At 37.9% G+C, this 23,359-nt stretch overlaps 1 protein-coding gene and 1 pseudogene across 1 annotated transcript in view; both read left to right on the top strand.

The window, feature by feature from the left end:
• LOC140237526 (DC-STAMP domain-containing protein 2-like) overlaps nt 1–12,270 on the top strand; it is a 116,663-nt gene extending 104,393 nt beyond the window's left edge. The window contains exon 16 of the transcript XR_011901849.1: nt 11,807–12,270. The gene's annotated coding sequence lies outside the window, so the exon portion shown is untranslated. The remainder of the gene's footprint in view (nt 1–11,806) is intronic.
• Nucleotides 7,780–14,036, top strand: LOC140237906 (uncharacterized; annotated as a pseudogene).
• Nucleotides 14,037–23,359: the final 9,323 nt, after the last annotated feature.

The following is a 23,359-nucleotide window of genomic DNA, read 5'->3' as shown; positions in this document are numbered from 1 at the left end:
TTACTTGAATTTTTATAACAATGAGGAATACAAATTGTGGAAAAACATCTAGCACCGGGTATACATTATTTTTAGGAATGTCTATGTAAACATATTCTTAACAATCTTTCATTGCAACTGTAAAATTGATGTTCACAAATTATGCCTAATTTTAACATTTCAACATTTCGATTAACTGCTGAAGACGGAACAGATTTTGTCAGGGGGGAAATAAGGAATAACAAAAAAAAATCCTACTTTCCAACTAGCAATTTGTACGGTTTATATCATTTCGTACACTAATATATTGTACTTCATTGTAAACTAAGATATTGCACAACACAAGAAAAATAAAGATTTCATTAATCTTAAATGAATGAAATAACTGACAATATCAAATATAACTGTTGCCAATCCAACTAATTGCTCATCATAAATCCGAATAAGAAAATATAAATTTATATAACTTTAATGATCAATTGTACCAAATATGGGCTCAAATCTTGCTTCAAGACTAGCTTAACAAGCCTGAGCTGCAAGGTTCCAAATGTCTTCTGCATCTATATGCATAAATGAAGCCTTGAAAAGATTACCCCAAAAGCACCATTAAATGCTTCGAGAAAGTAAAAATATATCAATGACATTCTCCATTTGTGACTTTCAGTCAAATAACGATTTTCAGTCATAGATTTCTCAAATGTTCCAGCATGTGAGCACAAATTTAGATTTTGTTGCATTTCTGGGTGTTTTTGGATCCATCTGAACAGTTATAGTGCAATAGACATCAAAGTTCAGAGTGTTTTCAACCAACTTCTGCGAAGGTAAACAATGTCTTTTATAATAGCTGTTGAATCATTTTGTAACAATCTTGATTTTATATCATGTATTATCAAAGCACAATTAACATTTGTAATCGACTCTGTATCGATCAACAAGTCCACAGCAGGATAACCCTCAATTCACATGCTGTATCTAAATACATAGGATATGGGGGACTGCAGATGCAAAATAAATCAGCAATAATTCTTAATTCATCATAAAATACACATGTATAATAAAGCAATTCAATATGTTACCATGCATGTTAACACCCACTACATCCACTGTACAATAGACGTATTCTGTTGTGATAAAATTATTAAGACCCCAAATTATGCTGAAGAGATATACAGTAATACTATAATAGTAAAAGATTATCTTTATGTTTCTTTCTATTTTGAGTAGGACAAAAATATCTTTAAATCAGCAGTTGGTTTAATCTTTGCTACACTATGGGGTTTGCAGGTCATTATATGTCATGGTCATCTTTGTTAAAAGTCCCCATGCATGAGCCATGTAAGACAAATTTAGGAAATAAAAAAATGCTGGTGCAGTACTAATACTGTCATGTAATGCCATGTATCATGCAGCCATGATGAGGGCATCCTCTTTATCAATACGTAGGAGACACAAGATCAGATGGGACTGATTAAATCCAAATGTGGCATCAACCCTATTAATTGTTGTGTTTCTATATGATGGTGGTAACAAGGATACCCTTATTAGAGCTGCAGAATATCTGGCATTACGCAATAATGCAGTGCCATTTCTGATTTTCTAAATTGCCTTTCATGGCCCATACGTGGAGACTCTTCACAAAGGTGTGACACAGCGCAAATTGGATAATTATGAAAAAAAGACATCCTGAGTACCAATTTTCGGTAACAAAAATGTAAATGTGGGTTCGTCCAATGATAACAATATTTTGGAAGCTGTCATGCATTTGTGATATGATCTGAATATTACAAGAGCCCCGGGAGGCTAGACGCTCACCAGAGTATCGCAGTCAATACACTTGATGCAATTTCCCTGTAAATCAAAGTGGAAAGAAACCCAAGAGACAATGTTTTCTCATATCAAAGATAATGCATAACTGTCCGCATTTCTACAGGAGAATCTCCTGAATAATTTTCCTGAAGGGAAAATTCGGGAGCGCAACTGCCACGAGCCAAGCGATCTCATGCACACTGTGCAGAGCCATTATTTCCAACGCTCCGCTGCTCGTCGCTGGGGGTATGACGTTTTTGCGGAGTACGCGATCATTGCGCCTGATTGGTTCATTAAGACTGATCAGGTAGTTGATGCATTTAAGTCGATGATTTTCATACTTTCCACCAAATCTTTAACCAAATGATTATATAGATTGTTTTACATTAATCTGATGCCAGTGGAAATTGAATTTAAGCTATTTAAAGCAAAATTTCCAGTAAACTGTTTATTTCATGCCCAGCAGTGTATGATTGGGTATGAAGGCAGTACTCCGTAAAAACGTCACCACTTCGCAGGGGGTCTCATCTCCGGTCGTGGAAATGGCGATACCTTTGTGCTGCACAAGCAGACGACGCGTAGCGCTGTTTATGCCTTGTAAATTTATTTGTGAAGGACAAAACTGCGTCTTTTACAAACAATATTTTCATTTGTCTCTGTATTAGATTATTGAATGTTAAAGCTTGACTTTCATACTTCTTTAAGGTTCCTTTTCCGTTTTGATAGCTAGGGGAGCCCCCCCCCCCCCCGGAACATACAAAGAACTGTGGGCCCTTCCTTCTCAAGGCCCTTCCGTCTTTCAGTGTATATTCATGTGTTGCTAAATCAAAATAACGGTCAATTTTCAAATTTGAGTAAAAGACCGCAGGCCGCGGTCTTTTACTCGAACTTTTCCTTTTGATAATTATGTCGTCTCTGGACTGATTTTTCTCAAACTAACTCTATAGATACTTTAATTTGATTATTCTGCTTCAGTTTTCTTAGAGTTTTCCCGTTCAAATCACAAAATAATTTTATTGCTACGGCGCCCTCTCAACCACTACTGAACCTTCCCTGTAGATGAGGCCTTAGTTGTAAATAGGTAAACTCATTGATGGCCACACAAAAATCGGTCCCTTCTGCGTGTGTTCTACACAGATCATTTTGACTGGTTCGTCCGTTCGTGTGACTGCCGACGAACTGATTCCAAAGTTAGAAAGTATGCTAAAATATTACATTTTTGTCTTTCCTTCATTAACTGAAATTAGGATGTACATTTTCGGATATATTTATGATGATTGAATTTGATCTGTATTTTAATTTATTTTTAAAAATCAAAGGCAACAGTTTTTGATTAACACTTATGCGATAAAGTCCCATATCTCCACCAAGGCAAAACAAGGTGTGATTTTTACCTCGTCACCATCATCTCTAAACAAGGCAAGTGTCATAATGTGTCTCGCCCATTCGCGTACAAGAAATTGTACGCGAATTAATGGGATATACATGTAACAGATAAAAAAAGAGATATAACAGATGAAAAGAGATATAAAACGGTAACAATTTATGGCAAAAAAGAAACGTGCCACAAAAACTTAACAATGGGCCCTTAAAGTTTGTTGACACTTGCCTGTGACCTTTGACATTGTCGTGACCATCCACTCCCCAAGGGACATCTACCATCCAAGTTTGGTCACAAACGGACCTATGGATCAAAAGTTATGACCCATAATAGAAACGCGCCATAAAAAATTAACATTGGGCTCTAAAAGTTCATTGACCCCTGCTTGTGACCATTGACCTTGTGACCATCCACTCCTCTAGGGACATCTACTATCCAAGCTTAGTCACAAATGGAGTTATGGATGAAAAGTTATGACCCATAATAGAAACACGCCATAAAAAGTTAACATTGGGCCCTAATGTTCATTGACCCCTGCCTGTGAGCTTTGACCTTGAGGTGACCTTCATATAAATGGTAAAAATGTGAAACTTTGTATGACCCCTCTTCCCTCGAAGTTTGATTGTAGTTGAAGCCCAGAGTAAAGAGTTACTGAAGTTTTTGTAGCGTTACGGACAGACGACGGACGGACGACGGACGGACAGACGCCGCAGGCGATCCTTTAGTCTCCCCGCACCTCCTGTGGGCTCGACAACAACCAGGGGTAGCTGGTTTGAACGTCCTGAATTGAAATGGCATTGATGATATCATTCCTGCGTTCTGCAAATGTCAAGGTCATCCGGGTGGAGACTTCAGGAAAGTTTGGGCGCTTTTTTGTGGCCTCTACAGCTAGCCATTGTTTGTGATTTGCGATGGAGGTTTCGTCTTCTGAGCACTTTCTTGATGGCAAGTAATTCTCCATCCCAAACATTGGTGGGAATTTCAAATCCTTCATGAGACTGGCTGGCTTGGTGCCGGCTGATACAGGCTCCTTCCTCTTTCTATTCTTCACTTCAAGGCTACCTTGAAGAACATCGTCACGCCTTGGACGGTTCTGAAATTTATATTTCAGCTTGTTCAGCCACAATTCCTAAATAATCAAACACATGAAAAAGAATACTTATGCAATTTCATCATTTCATATATTTTTACTATCTCATTTGACATAAGGCACCTTTTTAAATGAACAACCGCCCTCATCGCCCCCCTACAAATACGATTGAACTTGTAACAGACACAAAGAGTTCAACCCTAAAAAGGAATGAAATGTGCACACCCCAGTAAATAGCTGATTCAGACTTATCTATTTTTTTTTTTTTTTTTTTTTAAGCCCGGGGAAGGGGCATGACCCTCAGCTAAGGTCGATCAATTCACATCTGGTGCATGTTCTCTCTGGCACCTGAGGGGATGTTATCAATTAAAACAGCTTGGAAGATGTACATGGAAAAAAATACATATTTCCCCAGGTGGTATCTCCTCCAGCATATTAACCCCACTGCCACAGGGCCCATATGGGCCACCCAGAGAGATGTAAATAAACAAATTTCACTATTCGTCTTTCTATCTATCTATACTACTAAATTTGGGACGTCTGTCTCTCTGTACGGCTATGCAAATTGAGACGGTTAGCTGCACAGATCTGAAACTTCGAATCCGGACTGATCACCCCTCACAGGGTCCCAGGAAGACATTTTCGATTTTAAAAGCAAAAGATTAGCAGCAAATCCAGGGAGTTATCAATTTACCATCTATACGCCCCCACGTGCTTATTAAAGCGAACAGCCCGTAGAACAGTACTGTATACATAGGTTTCCGTTCACCCATCGTGGTCTCCATCTGTAATGACAAGTACCAAGGAAAACGGAACAAGCGAATAGATTATACCTCACCATAATAGAGATCAGTGGCCACAAGAGAAAAACAGGAGACAGTTTTTGGCCACAATCCACCTTGACCCAGCAGATGCAAATTTAAATTGTTTCAACAACAATTTCAAGTTTCTGAGAGTAAATCCTTATTTTCCTTAATACGACAATCAGTGTATTTTAAATGCGTACACTGTGGGGTCAATTTGAAATTGATATTCTTCAGGGAGGATTTTAAGTTGCTGAAGGTAAATCCTTTTATTATATATAAAATAAAAAAACATGCATATTTTTATCATGATTGCAATGATGTTGACTCTGCTTGCCAATAATTAGGCTTAAAGCACAAAGATAGTTTTGGTAAATCCGAAATTCTTTATTTTTTTTGCATAAATTTGAGCATTTCATCCTGATTATGAATGCAAGCCATCAAGGAGGAATGGTTTGCTCTGAATTGCTTGTTTTTATTCTTATATAATTTTATTTGAATTTTTCAAATTGTTCGGAGGGCCTCAGAACAAATCTATACACGCTGTCAATACACTTTGGAAGGTGCATTTATCATCAAAGTAATAATCTAACTTCGGTTCAAAGTTTGAAAGTTGTTCAGAAATACATTGGACAGTGTTTTTATCAAATATAGAACAAGTTCATTTTTAGAAATTTTCTTTACCAACACTATCTTAGTGCTTTAATGCCGACTAGATTGCATTTACAGTGTATGCTAATTTTGGTTAAATTTTGGATTGAATCAGGAAATCGGAGTAGAATTCATAGACGAGTATTATATTTCAAGGGAAAAGAAAACAATAATTAAATTATGATGACAAAACCTAAATGTGAAATTTTCTGTGCAACAAAAGAATACATTTCAGCCTAGCGGAACTACCTTACCCGTACACATAATACTCTGTGATATCAACACATATCTCACAAATATCTATAGACAATTTGGCTCAAACGTCGAATCAGGGAATTTCTTTCCAAATTTAATGAATTTCGGGAACTAAAAAAATATTCAAGCCGTGGAAGCACTGGTCGTGGCTTCCATGGATATACTAGGCTACATTCATAACAAGCTGAAAATTTCTCAGCACTAGGATATACACGTATTAGCCAAGCAGAAGATCTGACTTAAAGCACAAAGATAGTTTTGTTAAATCGGAAAACCTCTCAATTTTGGGTTTTTTTTTGCAGAAATTCAAGTATTTCAACTTGATTGAGGATGTAGGTCATCAAGCGGTAATGGTTTGCTCTGAATCTCTTTTATTCATTTTTATATAATTTATATGAATTATTTTTGGAATTGTTCGGAGGGCCTCCAAAGAAATCTATACATGTTATCAATGCAGTTTGCAAGGTGTATTTATTATCAAATCGTTAATATAACTTCGGTTTAAAGTAAGAAAGGTGTTCAGAAATACTTTGGATTGTGTCTTATCAAAATGTGGAAGAAGTTTTATTTCTTAGAATTTTTCTTTACCAAAACTATCTTCGTGCTTTAAGCCAGAACTTTACTCCGTATTCATAATCTTTTTCTTTTGGACGTGCCCTTTCCTTGCCTTCAACGGGCAGGTTTTCTAGATCCAACAATAAAATTCACGCCAGTGCGAACATGAACAAAGGCGGGTTTCGTGTGCAAGGAGGATTTTCTTGATGTGGTTTAAATATACAGGTGACGCGACCGATTTGTAAGAGAAAAATGAGCCGTTAAGTTTTAACAGCTTCCTGTGTTTTAAGCCCATTTCGTTGGTCCTAAACTTTGTCCAAATAACTTTTAACTGTGGCAAGATGTTGAAAATATTCTGAAGGTTCTTATGTAAATATCTTTCCAATTTAAAAGAACAGATTTAATACGGCACAGCTGTATTGAAGCGAATGCACTCTAGTGGCAAATGTTCAAGCTCCTATGAAGGAGCTTGACTGAACACTAAATACCGAAGGGACTTGATTCGTCAGTTCGTCAACTTCATACATGCAATTCACTCCATGCATGAACAAAAGCCGGCGAAGCGACGAACACGCTTTTCGTCAGTTCGTCAACTCTCGATATGCCAAGGTCAGGATTTTTTACATTTTGCTCAAAAAATATGAGTTTTCATGGCACCAAATTTTGATAGTTTTTATAGTACCTCAAAAGCCATCTTTTAATGACAAAAACTCAAAATCGAAAATCTGACCAAAATTTGGGTTTTCGTCACTTTGCCGTATAAGCAACGATTTGTTCAAACCGCTCAACGAACTTAGTGAGTAGAGTGTGGAAGGATTCCTCGTCCTCTTGAAGTTTGAAACGTAAGGATTGAAACACATCCTCAAGCTTGGTTGAAAGGCTCTTAGACCGCGTGTTCTTTCCTCTGTGAAGGAAATTATTGTCAAGATCCCTCTGCAAAGAAAGAGAGTCAAACCTTTCGATCTGAGGATCATGTGATGTAGAGGCAACCATCATCTCGTCAGCATCAGGAGGAAACTCGGCTTGCTCGGCAGGGTGATGGTTAGCAAACCATTCACTGGGTACATCATCTATACCTGAAAAAGAGGAACAAATAATGTCTTAAGGCCACCGCACACTACACAATCAGACTGGTCTTAAAGTCTTAAGCCAAGCTGGGTCTTAAGACCAGTCGTAAGACCGGACACCGCACACTATGCGATCGATCTTGAGGTCTTGGGGAGGGGAGGGGGGGGGGGGTGTGACTGGCGCATGTGCACATGACGTTTGTCATAGCAACAGAAAATGACGGCAAAACGCAACCTATTGCATCTCCTGCATGCACTGCTGCTTCTCCGGCAACGTCGGAGGCGTCGACGACGTCGCATGTGGGTAAAACAATGGATCGAAAATCGAAAACTAAAGGGAGCATATGCCAATTTGCTCAAAGAACTAGAAGGCTCTTCCGAGGACTTTCGGAAGTTTGTCAGGATGAATGTGGAGGCATTTAAAGAACTACTGGAAGTGGTTGCGCCGACAATCTCAAAGCAGGATACAAAACTACGAAGAAGCATATGCGCGGAGGAGAGGCTCGCCATAATCTTGAGGTTCCTGGCAACGGGTAGGTCATTATACGAACTACATAAGTGCTCTTCATTTACTAGCAAGTTCAAAATTGTTTTGTATTTTTAAGACGGTAATAGCCACATCCATGTGAGCCTGCAATAATAGGGGATGAACGCTACCAGTTATTCTAAGAATCATTAGAAGACAGTTGATCCTGTAGACCTGTACTGACACTGACCTTTTCTAATCTATCACTTTCCAGGCGCATGCGCATGTAAATAACGATCATGAAATTTAAGACTTCACACACACATACACACACGCACGCACACACACACACACACAGCATGCATATAACACACAAGCACAGATGCAGACCAAGAGTACACCCGCCAATTATTTCTGAATTTCAATGTATTTCTCATAATTCCATATATCATAAAGAAATAAAAATCATGACATAGGTAAAACAAATGATACGAATACAAATACATAAAACCACATACTTGGATTGCACTTGAAAAAATAATTATTATGGTCATTTGAAAGTGTCTTAAAAAAGTAACAGAAATATGACGGGACCTACATAAAAGCAAGCTTGTGTAACTGTAGGTCCCAGACTTGACCATCAAAAAAAGAAAGAAATTGAAATACATGTAATAAAATCAGTATTGAAGAATAGACTTGTAAGGTATATTAACCACATGTTGCTAGATTAATAAAAATTGAGAAAATTAAATTGTCATTATGTTACTTGGCATGCTCACGTATTTAGAAGAAAATGATAATTTTGTAAGAAATTTATATGCACAAGCACAACCGAGTTCACCGAAAATGTGTGTCTGATAAATACAATAACAGATATCTTGTCTTCCTCTTTTCACTGGCCGTGTTCTCACTATACAGGTTGGTTCCCCCCCCCCCCTCCAAAAAAAAAAAAAAAAAAAAAAAAGAGGCACGGTCCATTTTTGACATATTACATGTATATTCTAATTGATTTCTAGCTAATTCGTGTTTTGTGTTTCATGCAAAGAAAATAACACCAAGGTCATCCATTTTGGTCGAGTGTTTTTGCTTCAACGATTCTTTAATTGAAATTTGTCATTTTTAAACAATTCCGTAACTCGAGAGAGCTACAAAGCGGGAATCTGTTGAAGTTTTGATCCTGCGCACACCGAGCGGTATTTGAATTCAAACGCATGAGACTTCCCGACGGCATAGTTTTCTATACATCTTTGTTGCTCGTGACAGACTGAAATGCGACGATTTTCGAAAGTGACATATTTTCGCTAAAAAGAAGCAAAACAAAACCTCTTACCAAAATCGATGAGCTTGGTGTCACTTTTTTCTCTATGAAAATAGGCTACCCGATAAAAGTTTCCTTCAAGACTATAAACTCCCGTAAAACAAATATCGACACCCCCCCCCCCAGTACCGCTTTTCTTGGCCACCCTTTAGTGCATCGCGGGGAAATGAATATCTCTGTGACAGTAGAAGTATGTCGACTTAGGAAATAAGATGTAATTTGGAAGAAAATAAACACAGGAACAATTAACATGAAAACTTGATGTCTGTAATTCTAGTTGTGAATTAATACACTTAAGAAAACAGTACATTTCTTGTAGACATGAGTAGACTTCGTTCAGTAATATCCCATTTTTCATGGTCACACTGTTTTTCTCACTGAAATTGTAGTGTGTGACTGATGATATACTAGACCAAACTTAAATTCACTTCGCGGTTGTACAAAAAGATGAGCAATTTCTTAAAGGAATATTATGTACAAAGAATTACAAATACATTCTACAAATTATTTCTTATAGGTGAAAGTTTCACCAGCCTATCATTTCAGTATCGGGTTGGAGAGAGGACCGTTTCCGGCATCGTTGAAGAAACGTGTAATGCCATATACGATGTACTGATGGAAAAGCATCTCAAGGTATGATCTCTTCCGCTGCCGCTTTGTTTAATTTTTATCACTATTTTGTATGTGTTCTCTACACGACGCGTAGACACTACTTTAAAACAATGAAAAAATTACTTTTCTAAAGAAGCGTATAGATGCAAATCCATTTAACCAAATCCATGATCTCAGCATGAAATGCACTGAAGCACAGAGATAGTTTTGGTAAATATTTTTTTTTTTGAAAATAAAACTTCTTGTATATTTGATAAGACACTATCCAAAGTATTTCTGAACAAATTTCAAGCTTTAAGCCGAAATTAGATTTACGATTGATCATAACTACCCCTAGTAAAGCTGATAACATGTATAGATTTGTTCAGAGGCCCTCCGAACAATTCGAAAATAATTCAAATAGATTATTTTTAAAATAAATAAAAGATATTCCGAGCAAACCATTACTACTCGATGACTTGCCTTCATAATCATGATCAAACACTATAATTTCTGCAAATAATGTTTTCGAAAGGTTTTCAGATTTAACAAAACTATCTTTGTGCTTTAATATACAATGACATGAATATCATAAATAAATTGTCACTTGTAAACATATCGAAATTAACCGCATTTCCCACGGGCTATGTACTCTGTATAAGGCAGACTTTTTAAAATGTACATGTACTTTTCTCAATATTCTTTGAATATGAAATAATAGTCATGTTAAAGGGCAAGTCCGGACCAAAATTTTCATTTCACAAAAATTTTCCCTACCAAAATGTTTCAAAATCATGAAAATCGGATAAGAAATAAGGAAGTTATACATTTTTAATTTTCTATTTTTCCAGAAAAATCTTCTTGACCAGTCAATATGATTTTCATATGAAGTGAGGACTGCGAGGTGATGATTTCATATCCTCACAATTTATCACACATATCATACATGAAATCGTGAAAAATATATATTTTTTGCAGATGGAGGTAAAGATATATCCCTGTATATGTCTGAACAAGCATAATCTCTCATTAATTTTGATCAAAGAGGTAAGATTTACTTTCGCATACCTGAAAATGAGATGTGTGTCATTTTCTACAAATGAAATGCGTAGAAAAATAGATTGATGAAAATTTTGTTCCAGATTTTTCTTTTAATTGTTTTGTTTTGTTTTGTTTTTTTAAGAACGCGAAATACGATTATCTCAGATGGACAAAGAGTGCTATAGGTTTAAGTCCAGTGCAAACAGAATATTGAATTAAACCACTCCGACACACTAACTCTCCACACATAGCATTACTAGAAATTAGTTTAATTCCCAGCCTTCAACAGACGGATTAATAAAGAGTACTGGTTTATTGGACTTTGTTTTGGAGATTTACAACAAAAATCATTTCCAATCAATAAATATACAATGCTTTCTCAAGAAGTCTGATGGACTTAATTATAACTCAATGGCCCCTCCCAGGAGGTCAAACTTGGCTTTTGCTACATCATTAGTTATTTTCAGTTTGAGCGCTAATTTAACTTTTTTGTCAATTATTTCCTTTAATTCACCAGCAATGCAACGTCCGAAGAGGACGTCCTGGTCCTCTTCAGACTCTATTGATTTCATAACAGTCCTTATTTCTGAAATGATTTCATCGTCGGTGTTTTTTCCTTTTCCTTTTTCCTTTTAGGGGGAGTTGGTAATGGTGACTGTGACGCAGTACTTTGAGTACCTTGGCATTCAGGTGGTGGCGATTCTACCTCATCAAGGATGTCGAACATTTCTTCATTGAACTGTATGTGTATGTAAAAAGAATGAGAACAATTAATGAACGTTTGATTTTTTCTTCTTCTACAGGTACCAAGAACACAGGAAGAGTAGGAAGAGATCGCTAACCATTTTCAAGACCGGTGGAACTTCCAGCACTGTCTAGGTGCTCTCGACGGAAAGCATGTGCAATTACGACCACCAGCTAACAGCGGCTCTATGTTTTTTTTTATTATAAGCACTCCTTCAGCATTGTGCTTCTTGGACTCGTAGGGCCAGACTACAAGTTTCTGTATGTGGATGTCGGTACAAACGGGCGAATGTCAGCTGGTCAGATGGAGGTGTGTTTGCTCAAAGCTCTCTTTGTAGGGCATTAAACGCAAATCTCCTGAACATCCCTGATGCTGCAACCCTTCCAGGCAATTATGCTGTGCAAGTGCCGTACTGTTTCGTGGCAGATGAGGATTTTCCTTTGAGGGAGATCATCATGAAACCTTAATACGCACGACGGAACATGACTGCAGAAGAGCGCATATTTAACTACAAGTGAACCGACTCAGCCCGCCGCGCCGAGTAGTCGAAAATGCCTTTGGCATATTGGCGGACAGGTTCCGAGTTTTCTTAACCCCTATCGTCCTCAGCCCTGAAAAAATGACCAACATCGTACTTTGCGCATGTGCCCTACACAATTTCCTTATCAGGCACAAGTCAGCGAAACACGTGTACTCGCCACCCGACATAGTTGACTCTGAAAACCCAGTTTCTCACACCCTCATCCCGGGAACATGGCGTTCCTCAGCCACACTACCAAAGAGGAATGTGGGGAGAACCACGAATGTCTCCATTGCTTCGAAGACCATCCGAGAGACCCTGAAAGACTATGTCAATTTTGCTGATGGAGCGGTTGCATGGCAACAAGATATGGTTTAATTGTATCTTGCTTCAATTCTACGATCATTGCAATCGCATTAATGTGTTTTGACGCACCCAAACATACTAAGCCAAATTGTATTGTTAAACAATTTTTATGTAACTTCTGTGGCGAGATGTACAATTTGAACTAAATTCAGATCGGAAATACATGTGTATGTTTCAAGGTACCGTTGTGCTAAATTCTATCATATCATGGATTAGAATTATTGACGTTAAAGCTCAAAGATAGTTTTGGTAAATCTGAAATCCTTTCAAAAAATTTTTTGCTGAAAATAGAGTATTTCATCCTGATTATGAATGCAAGTCATCAAAGAGTAATGGTTTGCTCTAAGATCGCTTGTTTTTATTTTTATATGATTTATTTGAATTTTTTTCGAATTGTTCGGATGGGCTCCGAACAAATCTATACACGCTATGAATACACTTTGGAAGGTGTATTTATAATCTAATTGGTAAGCAAACTTCGGTTCAAAGCATGAAAGTTGTTCAGAAATACATTGGGCAGTGTCTTTATCAAATTTAGAACAAGTTTCATTTTTAAAAATTTTCTTTACCAAAACTATCTTTGTGCTTTAATTTTAAGTTTCTATTGGAAATACATGTTACCTTCAGATTTCACACAGAAGATGGTGATTTAATGTGTGGTTCCAGAAAGGCTAGGTTCTTCACTATCCATGCCGAGGGGTGTTTTGCTTGGCCGAAGATCTACTTGAAGGTTGACGACGAAGGCGGCTAAACTGCGTTCGTAGACTGGTGGTGCGCTGGGAAATATCTTTTTCTGTTGAGAGTCATGGAAATTTCGAAATTGTAAAAGTACAAATGTGATAATATTTTTAGGCCTTGCGTCACAGGTGTTTATGTTAATAAAAAGTATGATGTGTAGTATTGTATACATCGCTTATTGCCAACTGATTGCTCTCTCTCTTTCATTTTATTCTACAGCTTAGATCATTGCAGAAAATAATGTTGTACATTAGACATATCATATTCATTATCACAAGATATTCCATGTAGTAATAATTATAACTATGGTCATCGGCGTCATTATAACAATGCCACAAAAAAAAAAAAACCCACAACAAATCAAATATATGTATAATAGGACGAAATATTGATTTAAAATAATTTAATGATTTGGAACACTCTCAATTGGCGACACATACACATTAAGTAAGTACTTTAAGAAAAGCTTAATGAAATATACTCGGTGCCCCCGAAAAAGCGGAATGGCTCATTTTTGGCACTTCATGATTAGAAAATAATGCATGTTCTGATATCATCTTATAAAAAATATTCCAAATAGAATAACGCCAAGATAATAATGATAATACAATAATAATAATTATATTGATAATAATAATGATGATAATGATAATAGTGATAATATTAACAATGATAATAATAACAATAATAATAATAATAGCACTAATATCTATGCAAACATACTCTACTGCCCTTCTTAAAAAAAAAAAAAAAAAAAAAAAAAAAAACCATGCTTGAAAATGCCATATCATTGAAATTTTGATTCCGTGATCATTTCATGAAACACCGTATTTCCTGAATTAGTCTAAGATTAATTATGTTAAGGAATAACACACGTTGTGCCATTCATACGTTCTTTCTTCGTTATGTAAATAATATAGGACAGGACATGTCCTACATTATGTCCTATACATCCAAAAGGTTTTTGTTTGAATTGCTGGAACAGAGTCACTTTAAACCGTATCCTTTGAACTATGTTTAGTAGGCCTACATGTACATGATGTATAAATAGAATAAATGATACAACGTCCAAGTAGATCCTTGTAATTTGATTGGAGGATTGTTGGTGACGTGATATTCAATAAGTACTCTATTCAACGCGCCGTGCAATTTTGGTTCTATTTTTGCGTGCAACTTGGTTCAATTTTTTTCGTTCTATTCCACGGTTCGAGAAATTGTATAGTACTGCATGTACTGTCTGTTGCTTTGCATATTGAGGATCGCATGCAGCTAGCGCAGTGTACGTGTGCGGTACATGCATGCGCGTATGTTGGCCTACGTAGTGCCAATTAGTGTACGTGTATGAGCGATAGCTGTGACCTGTATCTACACTGATTGCACAAGCCAGAAAGAGAATCGCAGTGGATCCACATGTAAGTATGGCTATCTTTTTCACACATATATAGACTTCTAGGCCTACTTAGACCTACCCAACAATTCTCCAACCAAATAACAAAGATCTACTTGGACGTTGTATAAAACAAATAGTGTATGGTCTTTACTCGTGCAATGGAACGAGATTTTGCACTCGGTGAAAGATGAGGCGCACTATTCAACTCGGCTTCGCCGAGTTGAATAGAGCGCCTCTATCTTTCACCTCGTGCGAAATCTCGTACTGTGGACTCGTGACCATTCACTATTTGTATATCATTGGAAACTTGACACAATTGTTTCTTTATATATGTGCTCTAGCTTGTCTACTTAAATTTGGGGACTAAAAAGTTTTAAGTAAAAGTACTTTTCCCATAACAGTTAAATCCCACTTGTTTCCACCATCCAAGAAGTCTTTCAATTTCATTCTGTATCTCTTTATATAATTTCATTTACAAACGCACATACACGCGCGCACATACTTACGGTACAAACACTTTATAGCCTATGATCTTGGTAAAACTGATTTTTGTCGAGCCAACCGGAGGTGAGGGAAGACTCAGGGATCGCCTGCGGCGTCTGTCCGTCCGTCGTCTGTCCGTAACGCTACAAAAACTTCAATAACTCTTTAATCTGGGCTTCAATTGCAATCAAACTTCGAGGGAAGAGGGGTCATACAAAGTTTCACATTTTACCATATATGAAGGTCACCTCAAGGTCAAAGCTCATAGGCAGGGGTCAATGAACTTTAGGGCCCAATGTTAAGTTTTTATGGCGCGTTTCTATTATGGGTCGTAACTTTTGATCCATAACTCCATTTGTGACTTAACTTGGATGGTATCCCCCTTGGGGATTGGATGGTCTCCACAAGGTCAATGGTCACAAGCATGGGTCAACGAACTTTTAGAGCCCAATGTTAAGTTTTTATGGCGTGTTTCTATTATGGGTCATAACTTTTGATCCATAACTCCATTTGTGACTAAACTTGGATGGTAGATGTCCCTTGGGAAGTGGATTGTCACCACTAGGTCAAAGGTCACAAGCAGGGTTCAACGAACTTTTAGAGCCCAATGTTAAGTTTTATGGCGCATTTCTATTATGGGTCATAACTTTTGATCCATAGGTCAGTTTGTGACCAAACTTGGATGGTAGATGTCCCTTGGGGAGTGGATGGTCACCACAAGGTCAAAGGTCACAGGCAGGGGTCAACGAACTTTAAGGGCCCAATGTTAAGATTTTATGGCACGTTTCTTTTTTGCCATAAATTTTTACCCTTTTATATCTCTTTTTATCTGTTATATCTCTTTTTTTATCTGTTATATCCCATTCGCGTGCAATTTCTTGTACGCGAATGGGCGAGACACATTATGGCACTTGCCTTGTTTTGTAGTTATTATCAGTTGTGCATGTGTGGGGGGGGTATTGTATTTATGTGTGTATTTTAGTCAATGCTAAATAAAATATGTACATACATCCAACATGCTAAGTACCGTAAACTGGGGGGACTTTGGACAAAAATTGTTTCACTTGCATTTTTTTTTTTTTTTTTTGCTGTTGGTTTTTCTGAAAATATTTTTGTAGGTTATGAAAGGAGGATAAGTGAATATTTGAATGGCTGCACGTCTCTTGTATATTGTAAGCAGCAAAATAATGTAAGTGAAGCTGTCTGAACTGTCCAAAGTAACCCGCCTGTCCACTATCCCCCCAGTTTACGGTACAGATTGTTGACTCACTCAATTTAAACCGTGGACGCTCCTTAATTTGGGTCAGAGTGCAAACAGTTGAAAACTGCGTAGGCCTATCTATTCTTTTCACGTGAAATTAAGCCCCGCCAAAACAAAGACCATTCGAAGTAGATAATAAAAACCACCCTAAAATTAATATGCACCAAGTCACATGCATGCATACAAGTACGGAAATTCATAAAGCTTCACCCTACTCACCCATCCCCCTCCCCCACCCCCCCCCCCCCCAAAAAAAAAAAAAAATAGAATCTGTTGATGAGACCATTGTGTACTTAATGCTAAGAGGAGTGTAACGCGATTACCAAAGCCGTGGGATTAAAAAAAAAAAAAGTACAGTAAGTGTACAGTAAGACTTTATGTGTACTATGTGGTGCTAGAACTGGCATTTTCGGCAAGTCAACTTGAGTTAAAGACGTTATTTCCCCTGTCACCCCCCCCCCCCAAAAAAAAAGAATAAATAAAAAGTAGTACATACAACTGCAAAAACAGTTAAAAAATAATAATAATAAAAAAACACAGACACACTCTTTAAAACAAAATTGAGAAACTACTCATGCTTCTTTTCCCCCATTCTCTTCAATTTCCGCTAGGTCTTGACGTAGACCCCCCCCCCCTTTTTTTTTTTTAATTACTGGTTCAGTGGTTGTAGCAACGTTAGACTTTGAGTTTGAATGATTTCATTTCTTTTTCTTTCTTTTTTTGGCATTCTTGTCGAGTCCTTGTCACACGGCGGCGGCCCCGATACGCGATGCATGGATGCAGTGATGATCGTGACAGCCCACTCTACTCCTCCATACACGTACGTACACGTACACTGTATATGTACTGACTGTCGATCCCAAAAGTGGACGCGAATACCGACCGATAGCGCTACCGGCATTACTGATTGCAAGCATCTACTTGTAGCAAGCGATACAGAAATGGTTCAATCGTTTGCTGCTGTTTAGCTAGCTGTGTTTTGTAGTGTGCGATAGGCGGGCGGGCAGGGGGTTGATTCATAAACGGGGACTTGCCAAATAAGGTCCGTCTGTCTCTGATTGGCTAACTCCCTTAGTTACCAAGTGGCTTACGTCCGTGATTCTAGAACGACGTTATTTTGGACTAATACCGAAGTAGATTCGAGATGGACGCAGGACTTCAAGCTTGTAACTATGCCAGCGGCTGAAATTTGCACACGACATGCACAATATACGTCGCAGATCTCATTGCGTCCTCAATCGAAAGCTCCTTATTGTGCCATATTGCTCACGAACAATATAATGTTAATAATAATGATAATAATGGTGATAAACGTAAAAGATATATTTCTATTTTCTGAATATTTGGTATTACTAACAAAATGCATTACTTGTTGTATGCACTGAAAAATTAACATTTTAAAAATTCGTCTTTGTCAGAGAATTCACTTGATGTAGGACATTTGGTCCTATATATACCACTGCCTGTTCCCAGCAGGCTTTGGTTGCATAGGTACAAACATTTTCCACGTTTTTGCGCAGTTGACTATGCGCTCCATATGAAATACACTTAAAAGGTGTGACTCACACCTTTATGATCTATATGCCCGCGGGATCCATGCGATTTTCAAGAATTATTGTCAGATATCAGTATACTATGCGACATGACCTGTGTATAAGGGTCGACATGATTGTCATTATAAGTTCTCCCCGAATTCTATTGTATAGTATCATTATACACAAGGCTTATTTCAGTATCTCTTTGTTTCTAAACGTGTCCATATAAGAAATCCCCATCTGCGCCCTGAGTAAAGGAAAATACTGCGGGAAGCACATCTTGTATTAGATGAGAGTGTCCGGCGTATTCCTGTCCACGCAGGTGCTGAAATTGTTAACTTCTTCACCACAGCACATCTCATTCATTTAGTGGGTAGTTTTGTTATCTTCCCTTCGAAAAAAAAAACATGTAAAGCGGTGAAATAGATTATGAAATGGAACACCGATTCCATGCTGAAGTTTCTGTTGATGCCAACATATTGCAGAAACAATGCCTATGAGCAAAATTCGTTGACCTTTCGACTTTTGCCTTTGTCGGACATTACTGATATCAAACTTTACTGACATCTTTTTTAATGTGTTTCGTGGTCAGTTCTCAAAACACTGATCAAATAACATGACTGTAATGAATTTCAGTCACCTGCAAAATGGTTTAAGACAGCATGAGATAATAATGATGTTATTATGAGGGTTCATTTCAAGCTATCTGAATCAAAACATTCTAGCATGATAATACATATGTTATATGAATGTGAAACACGTAGAGACTTATGCTTTCGTATTATTCGCTGTAACCATGTATAGTAGTATCATATCATCAATATAAACAAGCAAACTCTATACGCTCTCGGAAAATATCAAACTGATCAACCCCCAAAATGCTGATCATCAATGAATTGAGATTGATTATAAACACGCAGAACTTATATCATGCTAAGGGTATTCTCAGGTTTGGACATCAATGTTAATTTGTATACAATGTCATGACAAAACATTGTGTGCAGTGAAGCTTCGTACAAGGGCTGAAACTTCGGTTACATTCCACTGGAATCCACGATTCAGTTCAGTACAAACTCAGCATTTTCGGAAATTGCAAACAAGAAAGTAAGGATTCTTCAATGCAGTTCACATCCATAGTCTTTGATGCTTAAACAACACCAACTTTGACAATTCCTTCCGGATGGCATGTCCACTGATCTTTTCACTTTGCTGCCTTGCCATATGCATGCGAATTTTGAGATACGCAGCAGCTATTCGCTTCGCTAGGAGAAATATGTTATTACAGTCTGCTGGTGAATCGAACATGTGAGTAGCTAACGAAGAAAAGATAGAGCCATGATCAACTTCTTGAAGGACTGCAGTGCAAAAAACACGCAGGAGGTGACGTGAATGTGGAAGATTACCACCAGTTGCTGTCATGAGTCGCTCCAGGCATCTTTCGCTGGTCTCACACACCTTAACAACATCTCGTGAAGGTCTTACAAGCCCTCTGTTCTTCTTTTCGAGAAAACTGCCTTCCAGAACTTCACCCGTTGTAAGGGAGGCAGCACACTCTTCACATCTGAAATGTTTCCTGACCATCTTGACTGTGTATCCTGCTATGTAATGGACTATTCATTTCTTGTAGATAGTAAGTGAACTGAAATTAGGAATATCAGCATAATCGTGGTCTGAGGTAGAAGGATTTCGAAATGCCAGGTCATATTTTCTGATTACGTGCAAGTCGGTATCTTCATGGCTACAGTCTGTGATATGATTGTTATGTTCACTGCTTACATGGAGAACAGATGTACTATCCTGTGCCGTGCAGTTTCCTCCAAACCCCTCTATTTGATGGCAGCAGATCATTTTCTTGTAACGGTTTGTGAATTCGAGAGCTGTTGGATTTTTGTTACTTCCAAGCGAAGCTCTCATGCCACAGAAGAACAGTTCTAGGTGGTCCTGGCTCATCTTATATGTGAGCAAGTATTTCAGCTTGGGATTTTCTGAAGCTATTAATTTGTCGTACATGGAAATTGCGCTCTTGATACCGACCAAAAAACCGAGGAATGGAGTCTTCCGAGGTGTGAGGTACATGGGCTTTCCATCAACATCTGTGATTGAACTTAGGTATGTGTATGATTCAGTCATGAATGGTCTCCAGTGATGTTCATTTTCAGGACGAAGGGGAGCCTTGGAGCTACGTGCAAGAGGGTTTCTTGAATTGAGCAGATCAAATAGTTTGTCGATCTTACGAATGAAACGCACTGTGGCACCGCAGCCTTTGAATTGAGGAAGACCCTGGTCTTCAAGGAACTCTAACGCGTCAGCGACGCTTGTGCTCAAAGTTTGTGCAGCGATGTTGACTTTCATTTTCTGCTTCTGCCACTGAATGTGGGCGTTGCGCAGTTTGTTGCCTAACCTTAAACCTTCATTTTCCTGCAACTTATGGAGCTCCTTGAGATACTCCCACTTAATCAACTCTCCGACATCATCTCGTAGGATTCCGTATGAACCAAGGGTGTTTCTCATTAACTTGAGCATGTGGCACACGTCTAAAAAGACACTGACATGATCTGGGTTGAGTGGAAGGGGGAAAGAGGGAATCATGTCAGGTGCTTTCATGCATGCCCCTAACGTCTCTAGCATCTTTATGTGGCAAGACGGTCCGTCACAAGTCAGAAACTCAACCATTATTCCTACATCTGCCAGCTTACTCAGGCAATTTCCGAGCTTTGGCTTGAGATGTCTTGAGTCTTTTCTTCATGAATGACAGCTGATCATACGCCTTTTCAAGCTTTCGCTTTACACTTCGGGGGCTTGGATTGAGTATGTATGATCATGTTTTGATGGTACCTCTTCTTCGGAGTTTTGGGGACTTGATCCAGTTTAGATCCATTGATTTCTTCGAGTGGTTTTTGTGATCGTCTTGTAAAGGCTCCTGTTGTGGTTTTTGCAGAAACTCTCGGGAATAGGGGTTTGCAATGTGTCACAGTCTGCTTAAGTGAGAAGGCAGAAAGAGAGAGAGAAGAAAAAAAAAACCCAACTAGATACACAAAGAATGATGGTAGCACAATACAATGAAGAGTACAAGAATAGGCATAAAATTCCCACGCCCCCATGGGGATCTGGCATGAACAAGTTTGAGACAGCATGAGGTTATACCCGTGTATAATTACTTTAACTAACCAGCTCTATATCATGTAGTGTTTCATGATAATATTTCAAATAATATTATTGATTTGGGTTCTTTCGGCTTCCTGCACCCACCCCCCCCCCCCCACCCTCCCTAAAGGGGAAGGGCTGATGGGTGCTGCCTGCGAGCTCGAACAGAATCTCATGGATATCCTATCACCTTGTAAGAATGCTATATACTTGGTAAGTATGCTGAAATTCAATTTGGAGTTCCAAGTTGATGAAAAGCTCCAGTGAAACTATACACCATTATAGAGTGTTGCCAATTGCTTAGCAAAGGCCTACTCGTGTTTTTCTGAGATGTTGATGCAGGGAACAAAATCCTAAAGATTCCTAAATTTTGGTACTTAGGAGCCTAATTTTCTGCTCATTTCAAAAGCAAAATGAGATCCTATCACCTCATATAGGCATGCTACCTATACCAGGTTTGGTGAAATCAGTCATGGCTTTTTCAAAATGAAGCAGAAAATATATAAACAGCGCCGATTTTTTATTTATCTATCATCATTATTGTAATTATTTTGCTGTACGATTTTGAAGTAGCTGAATCCGAAGTTAAGTTGCATATACAATAGTATGGATATAACTGCTGTGGAAAGTTAAACAGTGTGGGAATAGCATCTGACCGGAGCCGGGTAGTCTGACCTGTCCGGTCGAAGCACTCCTCTACGAAGTGATCGGAACACTATAAATTAGGATTGTATATTTGTTTGGCGTCCAGTGGTCTGGTTGGTTATACCCTCATGTTCTCCGGTCATTTCTTGAGGACAATTTGATCACGCCTTGGAAATCTCAAATTTCAGGAAAAAAAAAAATCCGCCTTAATTATAGAGTCAAATGATTTTTCAAAGTTTAAACAAAATAGAATTAAAATGACATGACTGGAGTTTCAAGTTTCCCAAATATTTATTGTGTGGGTTAGGGTTAAAGATTCTCAAGGGCGCGTATGGAACCTATTAGTAAGCAAGAAGGCCCTAAAAATGTATAGACTAACTAATACGCTATACGGTACTGCGATTTCATTCTCCGTGGGCAAGTTTCTTTAAAAAAGTTGTAATAAGTTGGCTCTTGTCACAACACACTAGTAGTTATGTACATGTATGATGTACTGTATGCATGGTTGCTTTAATATGATAATAAAAAGGTGTCCTTCGAAGACTTACAAGTAACTAAATTAGAAATCTGCCTTTGGTTATGCAGGAAATTCAAATTACATATTCTCATGTATTGATATGATATGGCGTATTCCGGTTTTGGAGAGTGATGTATTAAATCGCCGATAAATACATTTTCTTTTTATTTCATTACAAAGTGCGTTACACTTTATACACTACAAGCACGTGGGCCTATAGTTCGTTTTTTTTTTTTTTTTTTTTACTAGTATATTGTGTAGTCGTTTCACTGTGTACTACATAGCGCTTAGCATCGGCATTATTTACAGCATTTTTTTTTTCAATCTACAATTCTTTTTCAACCCTCTTATCTGTAGTTTCATTGCGGGTGTGTAGTCAGAGAAACTATGTACTTCATGGTTTCCTTTGTTCCTACCCTAATATCTTTTGGTGAATTACTAATTTACTCTATGGAGGAATATGATTTTATAGCTAAAAGTAAAGACGCAACAGAACTGGTGGTGTGGGCTTTTATGTTAACCCTCCCCCCCCCCCCCCGAGAAAAAAACCCTGTCATTTAGTCTGGTCATAAGTTAGGAACAATTTACCAGTGACATTAAATCTGCCCACAGCTTATCTGTATTCAATCACTGATTTACTATAAAACACCTTCTTGTATCTTGTGTTTATTGATGATGATAATACGACATTTAATTAAAGACTAATGTGTGTATTTACGCCTACTTGTACGGTATGTCAATACTCTCCGTTTTTATTTCTTTATTATTTTCTTCTCTTCTTTTCTTTCCCCGCCTCCCTCTTGTTTTTGCTTCTCACCTCACCCCGTTATGTACTTATTTTGCAATACATCGTGTATCATTTCCACTCATGTACATGTAATATTTCTTTTGTTGTTTTGTTGTTGTTGTTGTTGTTTTTTTTTTTTTTTTGGGGGGGGGGGGACCTTGTTGAATAGGATGTACTTTTTCAAGATCCCACACAACATTCCATGAAAACATCAACAAGGACCCC

The sequence above is a fragment of the Diadema setosum genome, chromosome 14 (genome assembly GCF_964275005.1).
Source record: "Diadema setosum chromosome 14, eeDiaSeto1, whole genome shotgun sequence".
NCBI classification, from domain to species: Eukaryota; Metazoa; Echinodermata; class Echinoidea; order Diadematoida; family Diadematidae; genus Diadema; species Diadema setosum.
Note: the sequence above shows the minus strand (reverse complement) of the source record. Positions and strands in the feature narration are given on the sequence as shown.